At 48.1% G+C, this 11348-nt stretch overlaps 1 protein-coding gene across 2 annotated transcripts in view; it reads right to left on the bottom strand.

Moving 5' to 3' along the window:
* Window positions 1–11348, bottom strand: part of sano (CABIT domain-containing protein serrano) — a 143971-nt gene that overhangs the window by 63669 nt on the left and 68954 nt on the right. The window lies entirely within an intron of this gene.

The raw sequence follows: 11348 nt of genomic DNA, 5'->3' as shown, positions 1-11348 counted from the left end.
AGGTGGGAGGATGAGATCAAGAAGTTTGCGGGGATACGGTTGCCGCAGCTGGTAAAGAACAGGGTTAATTGGAGAGACATGTGAGAGGCCTTTGCCGCCGTGCAGGGCGTAGTCAGGCTGCTGCTAATGCTGCTGATACTGATGCGCTTAAAGTGCAAATGGCGTTAATTGCCCTTCCGTTCTCCTTTATTCCAGCCGCCTTGTCTCCAGCCCATTCGCTCCGGTCGGCGCCTAGCCTTAAGCCGAACTCAAGGATCGCCGGATAGCTGCCGATAAAAAGGTAAGCTCTCGAAGAGACCCGCCTAGAACCCCCCAGGTGAGCAACCTAAAGAGCAAAGCCGACGACGACCGGCGCCAAGGATCAGACGCGCATCGGTGAACAGCAGCAGCAGCAGCAGCGACTTGGGCGGCTGCAACGTTATCGCCGGCCTCCGCGCATACACTTTATACGCGAGCCGCGTGTTTTATGCGCCGCACATTTCGAGCGCGCACGGATTCCCACAGAGAACGAATGCAGGTCTGTAGCTTGCGCTGCCTCTCCTTGTACACGCGCCGAGAGGGTCAGGAGCTGAGTTTTCCTTTTTTTTTGGGGGGGGGGGGGGGGTGGGAGGGAAGGGGGGGGGGGGGGGGCTTTTATTAACATGAATCTCCAAACCAGAACTCGAGCGATGGCTGACCACGCGCAGGAGGGCGCTGAATTAATTCCGGCTGCCGCTCGGGGCTATTCAGTGCGCAACTAAATCGCAGCACTGGCGCGCTTCAGGAGTCGTTCTACCGGTGGCAGCGCGGTGGTCCACTGATGCGTCCTTTTAAGGTGTTATGCATGAAGTTATGTTCATGGCAACTGCACGCAGTTGTGCACATGCTCAACTCGCAGCCTTTTCTGAGAATGTGCTACGCCTATCTGGGGATTTATTTTTGAGAAGAATTCAGCGCCGCTGATATTGCAACTGGGGGATGTCTTATGCAACCAAGCGATTAGAGCGCATATTTTCTCAAAACAGTAACCTTGGCATCAAATCTACTGAGGCCATCGTAAAAACCGGTTTTTATATGGGCAATAATAACATTTTTTTCTGAGTTTGAAACATCATGTGCATCTTCAAAAAAGTGAGTGTTGAGCAGACCCGAAAATGTATGACAAATCCTGGTGATTTCAGTGCGACAGTTTCCAACCGCGTTGACTGCATATGTAGTAAACAACTGTCTACTTCCTTGAAGAAGACTGCCAGGTGGCGCATTAGACTATGGAAAACAAACTATCTGACTTTCTTCGCGCCTCAATAGACTACTCGGGCTGAGTGCTGCTAAAGTGGCCGGCGTGTAGACGCGAGTTCTTTTCTCCGACATACTACGACGTCCGTATCGCTTACCTCCCGCAGTCGCTTTACCAACATGTCGCTTTCAAGCAACTTGTCTCACGTACAGTCTTTGCCAAAAGTAACCAGGATGCACGGTTTGTTTCTCAGTCGTATATTCAAGCTATTATGCCAGCCCTCCAGCTTTAAATCTCTGTATGGTAATGAGAACCCCTGTCCTTATCTTCAAATAACTTTTTGATCCTTAAGGAGGCTGTAAGGGCTCTACTAGACCGATGACCCTTATAAAAATGGTCTATAGACAGTCTACAGACTTCTTACTGACTCTATTGAATTCCTATAGATATTGCTTTTTGTCTATTCATAGTCTATAGACTGTCTATAGATAGAATTCTACTAAAAGTATATGGCCATAAATGGCATTTGTATTGCCGATAGACTGTTCTCTAGGATTTGTCTATAGAGAGTTTATAGACTTTATAGACAGAAGTCTATATACACTCTATAGACTTTCTAAAACTTTGTTTGTAAGGGGAGAAGCAAACCATGCAGCCTGGTTGCTTTTGGCAAAGACTGCACTTGTCAAGCACACTTCACTTTTGCGGTGCTCGTACACCCATTGTGAGACTTAGTATACATGCAGTGAGTATGATCTAAATTATGTTTTCCAGTCTCCCACGTGCGATGCGGATGTAGAGTAAAACAGCGGCCGGACATGTGGGCAGGGAAGCGTGTCACATCATCCTCCCTCTCACTTTTGTTTCTCACGCACTTTCTCCTCCTGGAGAGCAGCTTCCTGCGGCCGCATGCCTGTAGATTGCGCGGCCGAGCGTTGGCGACCTTGTCGGTGCGTCGAAGCGCGAAGCGAAACGCGCCATCATTGACACACACACGCCCCATTAATGGCGGCCGCGACGCCGCCCGCGCACCTGGCGGCGGCGTTTTGAAACTCCCTCTCTCTCTTTCTCCGCCGGCTCTCTTTCTCTCTTCCCAAAATTTCGCGTCACGGAACAAGAATCACTACTACGGCCGTCTCAGCTAGCGAGAACCTGGCGCACAAAGCAATTTATTCACGCAGCCAGTGCACAGCGTGGAAAGTGTCCTAGAATCCCGTACACATGTTTTACGGTTAATTCTCATTGAAAGGAATTGACTGCCACGATTGGCAAGAAGAAAACACTTCCCTGCTTCTGGACGTGTATGAGTGACTTTCTCAGCCCAAATTTGCCCACATAACCTAAATTTTTAGCTCCCGTTTTCGAACTCGGCCGCGTTTCGATGAAGGCGAAAAGCACCAGGCGCCCGTGTGTGCTGTGCGATGTCAGTGCACGTTAAAGATCCCCAGTTGGGCGAAATCATTCCGGAGCCCTTCACTACGGCCCATCTTTCTTGCTTTCTTCTTTCACTCCCACCTTCCTCCCTTCCCTTACGGCGCAGATCGGGTGTCCAATGAGATGTGAAACAGTTAATCTGCCATTTCCTTTCCTCACGTACCAACTATCATTTTTCAAATTTTTTTCCAATTTTTAATCGAACACGCAAAACGGGGACACAAAAAAAAATCTGGACTAGGAGTTCCCCATAACACCTAATTTGAATCTTCCTACCATCCTTCTCTTATCGTTTATTATGAACGCACCAATTCTGGCCAGTAGCTGTCATGAAAGTGTCATGGTTTATAAATTTATTCAATATATTGCTACCTTGTTGGCTAGTTAGTTAGTTTATTTGCTTGTTTAAGGAACACCTTAGAGACTGGAAAAAAGCCCATTATATAACGGAGTGGAACACCCATTCGCGAACAAGTCGCTATCCAAGAAGCCCATAGCGCAACGTAAATTTGAAGAAATGTCAGAAACTGCTTCCAGGCTAGCAAAAACAAAGGAATGTTGTAAATTCTTCCTCACAACGCACGGGTAGTTCCCGGGGAGAATACATAAATGCGGCTCATGATCGATGACCGGTTGCTCTTTCAGGCCTGTCTTTTAGAAGACAAATATTCATGCTGAAATCACGAGCCATTAACCACAGGTACTTTTTCGGTACGAAAGATTGCTTTCTTATACTGCATCCCAGCAGACAGCCCTGCACCGCTACGCCTTCTAGACGGATACATAAGATGGCATCCGATTCGGTCCATACTTGCTCCGCTGGGACCTCCTAAGCCCCTACGTATAAGGTTTGTGGTAGTTACCTTTGCTGCCTGTCTTGATTGGCCTAATTATCGCCACAGATTTCGCGCAGTTTAATCCATTCGGGTAACTCATTCCATGCAACCAAGCAAGCGAGACCGAAAGGTCATCATTCATACTATCTCCACACCGAAGCGCCGACTCATACTAGGTAGCCGGATCGCGCGTCATATAGTATGAGTATATAGTATGAATCATAATCAGCGCCACTTATACAGTGCCTCCAAGAATTCACATACAATTTTCACACACAGTCTCAAGGCCCCGTATGGTGCGCTACGAGTGTACAGTCGGGGACAAAAGTCTCACCACATGTTCCTCAAACGAAGCTTATAGCTCTACTATCACACAGCGGCTGGAGACCGCACTTGTGGAGATGAAAGGACAAAAATTTAATTTAACTTTTACCTCCCCAAGTGTGGTCTCCAGCCGCCGACTAATAGCAGAGCTATCGGCTTCGTTGGAGGAATACGTGGTCCGGAGACTTTTGTCCCCTACTGTATGGTTGAGCCCCAGCGTGGACGCTCTAACGCCACGAAGTTCAAATGCAACAAAGTCATTGTCGTTGCCAGTTCGCGGATGAACTCAGGACTCTAAGCTAGAAAGGACGAGGATGACTAAACTGCGTTGCCACAACTACGTTAGTTCTTTAACAAAGCAAACCATCACGCCTCCAGCGACTAACTGCAATGGTATGTAGATGCAGTTAGTCTCTCCACGTAGTAATCGTCCTTCACGACGATTGAGTGCTACCGTCACTGTCATAACACCAATTATTAGTTAGCAGCGAGTGGTAAAAGAAACCGCCCGCCATCCGCACTGACAGCCGTATTGACAGCAAACAAATCACAGTGCCTTTTATCTCTGCCACGAAAGCGAACCCAGGATAAACGAAGACTGCACAAGAAAGAAAAAAATAAGCAAACACTGAAAAAAAAAGGGGTCACACAAAGAACGAGCGAAAAAGAGAGCGAGGCTTAGAAAAGTAAAGACTTCAACGACAAAGCTAAAGGAGCTCGGGAAGGGCGAATTCGCTCGCGAAAGAAGTCGAGAACGGAGAGAGAGAAAAAAAATCGGCGATATCCGGAGCGAAGGACGCGTCGCATTCGTTGTCGCTCCGGATACGGGGACGCCGACGGCGGCAGCGGCGGTGAGATCAGCTGGGAGAATCTTCGAGAGCGCGACCTCGCCGCCGTGGCCGCCATCGATTCGATCCTCGCCCCTGCAGTCCTCTTCCTCCACCTCTTTCTTCTTCTTCTTTTCTTTTTTTCATTTTTCGCTTCTTCCAATTCCCGTTCGCCCAGTTTCCCCGTGCCCCGTAGAATTTCATAATCCGACCCGCATATATTAATGCCCCCCGTGCAAGTAGCTCCACGGTTTCACCCGACACGCAATCCATCCGGACACAATACCCCGGAGCTCACTGGAATCCATCGCTGCCTTACACTGAGAGGCAACGGCGTTCCCCTGCGTGACTTATCGGAGATAAGACTTTTTGGCAGGATAATAAAAAAAGAGTAATAAGAATGGATAGAACGAGCCTCCGGAAACAAAGGCACGCTGATTAGACACCGCGTGATCCTGGCGGATGATTGCGCATTGTTGTTCCTGTCAGCCCGACGCTGGCCGAGTGAAGATGAAAAGTTAAGTTATGCCTGAGTGAAAGAGCTTGAAAGAAGCTCACGCGCAGGTCTTTGGCGATTTGGCGAACGTCTTATTTCTTGCGGGTAGCAGACATTGGATGCAAGACCAGCCTATCAGCTTGACAGTAGGGGATTAGGACCGGTTCGTAATCCGACTGACGGGCTGTGCATTGTTCCTCGCGCTGCCGCGCTGAACGCTTGAGCCGAACGCCGCCGGTGAAGATAAAGCCCCTGATTTACGTCTGACTGGAAAGGCTTGAAACTCAGAGGTTGCTCACCCTCTTCTTTCAGGAGATACGCGCGCTCTGTCTCGACTCAAGTGTATACGTGATTAAAGCAGGATGAACATAATCCAATTGATGATGTCCATTGTTCCGTTCCGGTCTGCGCACACTGGCAAAGTTGATATTGCTTTTCAGGCAAGGATGACACATTTCAGAAGAGCGTGTTGTCGGGCTAGTTGGTTCTGCATAGTATATAAGTGAATTGCGCAACAACTTAGGACACAGGAAGAAACACATACAAAAGTTCACAAGCGCTTGTGAACTGTTGTATGTGTTTATTTCTGTGTCCTGTATAAGTTGTTGCGCAATTCACTTATATACTATGACACATTTCCTATACAAGAAGTTGTCGTGCTTTTTTTTACGAAGCTGAAAGCAGGTTTCTGGCAATAAACTGAAACTGGGAGAGAATGCACATTGTTTCACCTGAATACATTTGCATAACAACAAATTTGATAAGAGCTTGCGGTACTCGTACACTTTTAACGCGTCACGAAGAAAACACTGCTTCTACTGGCTCGCGCTTGCAGCGCCATCGGCGTTGTTCTACACTGCCGACCTCGCTAGACATGTCCCTCCCTGGTTTTTTCGCCTAGTGGTCACCGCTTAAGTCTCCTGCTCATCAAGCTTGACTTCCGTTGCGTCATTTCCTTTTTTGTTTTTGTTTTGTTTTTCTACAAGACGGCCATGCGTACACCACTCCGCCGCTGTCGTCGTCCGTAAGCGGCGTACACGGCACAAACACGTACACTTCGTGACGTGTCAGCGAAAACAAGTGTTGTTGCAGCTCCCCACTGGGGAGAGCGTTCTTACAATGCAGAGACATAAAAACCAGTAGATTGTCAAGATGACGCAACGTCCTGCGGCGCGGGCTAAGAAGCGCTAACAACATGCGGCGCCGCTACCCCGGCCGCGCATTTTATACCTTCGTGTAAATCATCGCGACGGGACATAAAGTGGGAGAGGGTGACGCGCGGGTACTTCCGGGAGCGCAGTAGCCGGAGCTCCGTTAGATTGTGCGGCTTTCTCCCTCTCCGGGGAAGGAGGGCAGAGGATGCAACACCGCTCGGGACAAGATGGACGACCACGCGGACTGTGCTGCTGTATGTACGGTCGTGCTTATACATATAAGCAAGGAGGCAATGAGATCGAGAGCGCCAGTTACAGTGGAATCGGGGGAACACGCTGGAGGGGACAGCGGGATTAAGTCTAGAGCGATGCTCTAATAGGGACGACCGGAAGCCTGTGCACGATCGCTACCGGTCGCTCCTCTTTTAAAAAATGACCCAGCGAGGTTGATTAGGGCGATGTGAATTTATAAAAAAAAAAAGAAAAGAAAGTTGAATATGTAAACCACGACTCGAAGATAATACGGCACCGCATCTCGGATAGTGAGAGCAGGTTTTTGAACGCTGGGAATATGCTAGATGGCAGGCGGGACACCAGCGAGAGGGGCAGTAAAGCGGTGTTAAAACCAGAGTGCAAATGCAGTGAGACAAATAGGTGGGCTAGTTTGCTTTGCTGCTCGTCGTGTTTTATTTGTTGTTTTTTTTTTTTGGCTTCGTCTTCGCCTCGTGCGTCGCGCTGATTTTTGAAAATGAGAGTGCGTGAAAGCGCGCCTGTAAGCTTTCTTAAAAATATCAAAGCCGCAGGTTCTGGTGTAGGGCTGATTTGAGAGGCTGTTGCAAGGGTGGATTTAAAGGAATAGTTAGGACAAATTGAAGTGGGCCTGTAAATCTAGATCCCAACTTTCTAACGGCAAAGAAACTACTTTCACTGGAAACGGAACTTTACAAGCTAGAAGAGGTTAAAAAAATAAATTATAAATGTCGCCATCAGCGGCCGATTTCACAAGTAAACAGCGATGCTTCGCCCTGGTTAATAAGAGGATCCCGGTGGATATGCTATACCGCTATTCACTTCAAACAGTCATCACGGAGTCCTTCTCGGAGCAGACATCTGAATTTTTATTGGAGTGACAGGAAAATTTGTTAATCCAAGTTTCCCAGCAATAAATGCGGTTTTTTTTCTGAGGGACAATCATCAGCATACCCAGAAATAGTCATAGAATTGAACTTTACTACGAACAAAAATTGGATAGATGTAATCAGTGTATCTTAAAAGCTGTGGCGGCAACAAAGTCTTTGTAGAGTGTTTTTATTCCCTTTTGAACTGTTCGTGAGATGTTACTTCTCATGTATTATCGCGTTGAATTCTCTCACCCAATGCAAATCATCAATAACGGATCTTTTTTCTCTCACTATAATCCGGTTCCGTTCCAACACCTGAGCAGTGTCTGTGACATACAGTCTTCCACACACCCGTCTACAGCGCTCGAATGGCGCACCGGAAAGCACACTGGCGTCATTCATGAGTGGCATAGAGCTCGAAACAACGCCTTATCTTACATACACTTTCCCATAGATCGTGTTTAACTCATCATGTCTCTAAACGCTATATCGGGTCCGCCAGGCAGCAACGATTGTCATAAACGCACAAGAGAGCGCGCTGTTCGACCGCTCAAAACATGCATGTGGACCACTACTGTATCGAAGACGAATTGCGGGCAAATGAAGCATACAAAAACTGCGGAAATATCACCTCTTATTTATTTCTAGTCATTTCGACCAATGGGGCAACAAGTGTTCGGATTAGTAAATATGACGGAACAGTGGTAATACTAAAGCTTTTGCATGTCTCGGGTCACCTAAGCTATTCTTCGACGTCAGAGAACCGAAACGAAAACAACCTGCGAGAGGATAATTAATTAGTAAAAAATTTACCGGGTTCAGGTGTATTCCACGCGCCGACTGAGATCTACTAATCTCTTGCGCATCATTTTGAAAGAGCTAAGAAAAAAAGAAAATGTATTGTCCCTATTCCTTCAAGCGAAAAGTGCGTGTTTGTGAGTGTGGAGGAAGGGGAGGGGGGGGGGCGACCCGACCGAGAAGCCTCGTATCGGAATACCACATTAGGGTCCATTTTGGACGACATTACCTTCAAGAAAGATAATGCGAAAATATGCGTAGGCAAGCGAGTCGCATATTACACCTATTCATTCGCATACATCGAAGGACGATCGGCCTCTGGAAGAGAGGACATTGAGAACTTTATTATGATGTACAACCCTCGTCAAAAAATTATGGCCCAAGGGGTTCACTTGCGAGCCCTGCAGTACGCCTCGCTATGCATCCTCAGCGACGGTAACCTCTCGAAAGAGGAATGGCTTCGTGTCCTCAACCATCACAAAGTTTGGACTGCTAGATATGCTAGGGAGCCCCGATAAACAGCTTAGAAGCAAAGCATTTGGGCTGCATAATTTTAACGGGGACTGTATTCCTTCAAATGCATCAATTCAAAAAATAAGAAATGGATGCCAGGAAGCAAGATTTAACAAACATCCCTTGTACTTATACCGATACTTCAGAAAGAAATATCCTGCCCTTGCCGTGAGCGGAGTGATTCCATGCAAAGAGTCACCGTAGAACCCGGTGGTTTTAACATAGGCCAGCGCATGTACTACGTGCTCAACAGCACGTACGCCTCCACGCAAAACCAAGAAAAACTAATCGGCCCACTCTCACACACGCATTCCCGCCGCCGATGTCAGGCGCTCGCCTTGCATTTCGCCGCAAAGCATTTTTTTTTTTTGCCTTTTCTCAAATCTGAATAATCTATCGCGGCTTGCCGATCATAAGTCCCCGATGCATCTCCAATCTACCCCGTGCCTTCTTTCTAAGCATGCACAGCTGTATTTTACTATCTCTTTTTACCTGAGATCGCCTCTTCGATTCTCCCCCCCCCCCCCCCCCCCCCCCTGCCCTTTTGCGTTCTTGAAGCACTCAACTGAAAACTGTCTTTCTTTCTTCCCTGCCTAGCTGGAATCATCACTGCAGTGTAACTCCACAGTTTTTTTTTTTTTTGCTTTTTATTTCATTCGCTCTCTACTTTATTGCATTGCGAATTTCAAAGCAGCCTCTCCTAGCGCGCATCGGATATTTTCGAAGAAAAACAGACGTCGTATAGAAAGTTCCAGAAACACACGAAGCCCGGGCAGAGTGATGGAACAAAAAAAATAAAAAGCACAAGAAGATAAGGGATGCATAGTGGGTGGCAGGGTACGAACGGGACGGGACGGGGAATAAAAACGAAGAAATGGAAAGAAAATACGAATAACAAATGAAAGAAAAAAAGAAGGAATAAGCGAAGAAGAAGGAGAAAAACCAAACGGGCGTCCGTGTCTCGGAAGGCGAGAAATCCGACTCAAGGATGCCACGGCCTCGATTTCTACCCCCGTCGTCCCTTACCCTGCCTGCCCGTGCTGCACAGCGCTGGAAGCAACAGAAACAGCGGCGGCAGCCAACCAGCCTTCCTCGCGATGCCTGTAAGCTGCCCGCGGGGCGAGCCGAGACAGGCACGAGCGCCGATTCACTGCCCCCCCCCCCCCCCCCCCCATCTTCCTTTCTCTTTTTCCTACCGATGCCGCCGAATGGGCGTTCTAACACTGCAAATCACTGCAGTGTGCATTGCAGTGCGTGGCTGTCAAGTATTGCACGCTTGGGAAGGTGGTATACATACTTGCGCGCCCTTGGATCTTTCAATCGTCGCATCCGTAAACGTGTGACTAATGGTTCGGTACCTGGCGCCGAACTGTGCGCGGCGATCATCCCCGAGAACGATGAAGCAAGCCCTCGTAAAGTTAGCGGGATGTATCCAGACGGCCGCGCCTCGAATTCGATGTGCAGTGCGAGTTTGGGTAGAAGCGTCGCTCGGAGAATGTTGAAAGGTTTGGTCGCGAAAGTCGGTCGCGGCGGAAAATTCTAACTCTTCCTTCGCGGTGGACGGGGAGAGACTGCAAAGACCTGACTCATGACACTGGTGCGTGGTAGCTTTAGGACGCACTATTAATACGGACTTAGCATGTATTTTGTGGTTGTGAGGTATGAATGTTCAGTGTACTTGGACATTCCATTGTCACATCCTCAAGTATGGGATAGACGATTAGGCAGTGAAGTGATGTGTGTAACCTTAAGTCAGAACCCCGCCAGCTCAGAAGGCTGAACCAGAACCGTAATTGAAAAGGCTTATAAAGCCTTGATATGAAGTGCGAAGTTCTCATAAAGCCTACGAAAAAAAAAATGGGGGTATGCGCACATGAAATGCCTGACGCACCAGCTTTAGACACGTCATCTAAGCGACGCTTTGTACAAACTCATCCGTTATTACAAAATAAAGCAAAATTGCTTTTATCGCTATCAAGGCGGCAATGATCTGTGGCAGGTGACCTACATGATGCCATGCCCAGAGCTGCGACTGAATTCACCCAAACAGACCAGGGGAATCCCCTACTGGGTGGAGCTGGAGCAAGCCTGTAACCACACTGATCAGCTTAAGTGGACATCGATTCTACAATTATTCCCACGTTAAAAAGCCGACCGAACCAACCAAGGGGGAATCCCCTGGACAGGGTGAATTAACACTGCTCCCGCTGCTAGGTAGCTGCCTTCTCGATCACCTGGGCTTGGTTACCCGGCAATAAGTTAATAACCTATCAAGGGCAGATTTCTGTTACGATTCTTCTCTCGATCATGCTTGTTGCTATTTTCCCATTGCTTGAAACCGCCCGTGAGGTGCATTACCCCTTCAGTACCCCCTCGAGTTCGACGCAAAAGCGAAAACTGGTCCGATTCTTCAGTACGAATTAGGTGTTCCCTTTAATACTGTTCACGGTTGTACATTCTCGCAACACGGGGGAACGCGTGCGCAAGAAGCAAGTCGAACACCACGCAACTCTTTGTTCGACGAGACACTTCTCGCATTCACGCGACACAGGACTGAGAAAAAAATAAAGAGTATAAAAAAGAGCGTATCCCTCGTCCCGCGACTCGGATCAGGAGCGCCTCGAGCGAG

This window comes from Amblyomma mixtum, chromosome 7 (assembly GCF_055824585.1).
Source record: "Amblyomma mixtum isolate Tamu chromosome 7, ASM5582458v1, whole genome shotgun sequence".
NCBI lineage: Eukaryota > Metazoa > Arthropoda > Arachnida > Ixodida > Ixodidae > Amblyomma > Amblyomma mixtum.
This window is presented reverse-complemented; position numbering and strand designations above follow the sequence as displayed.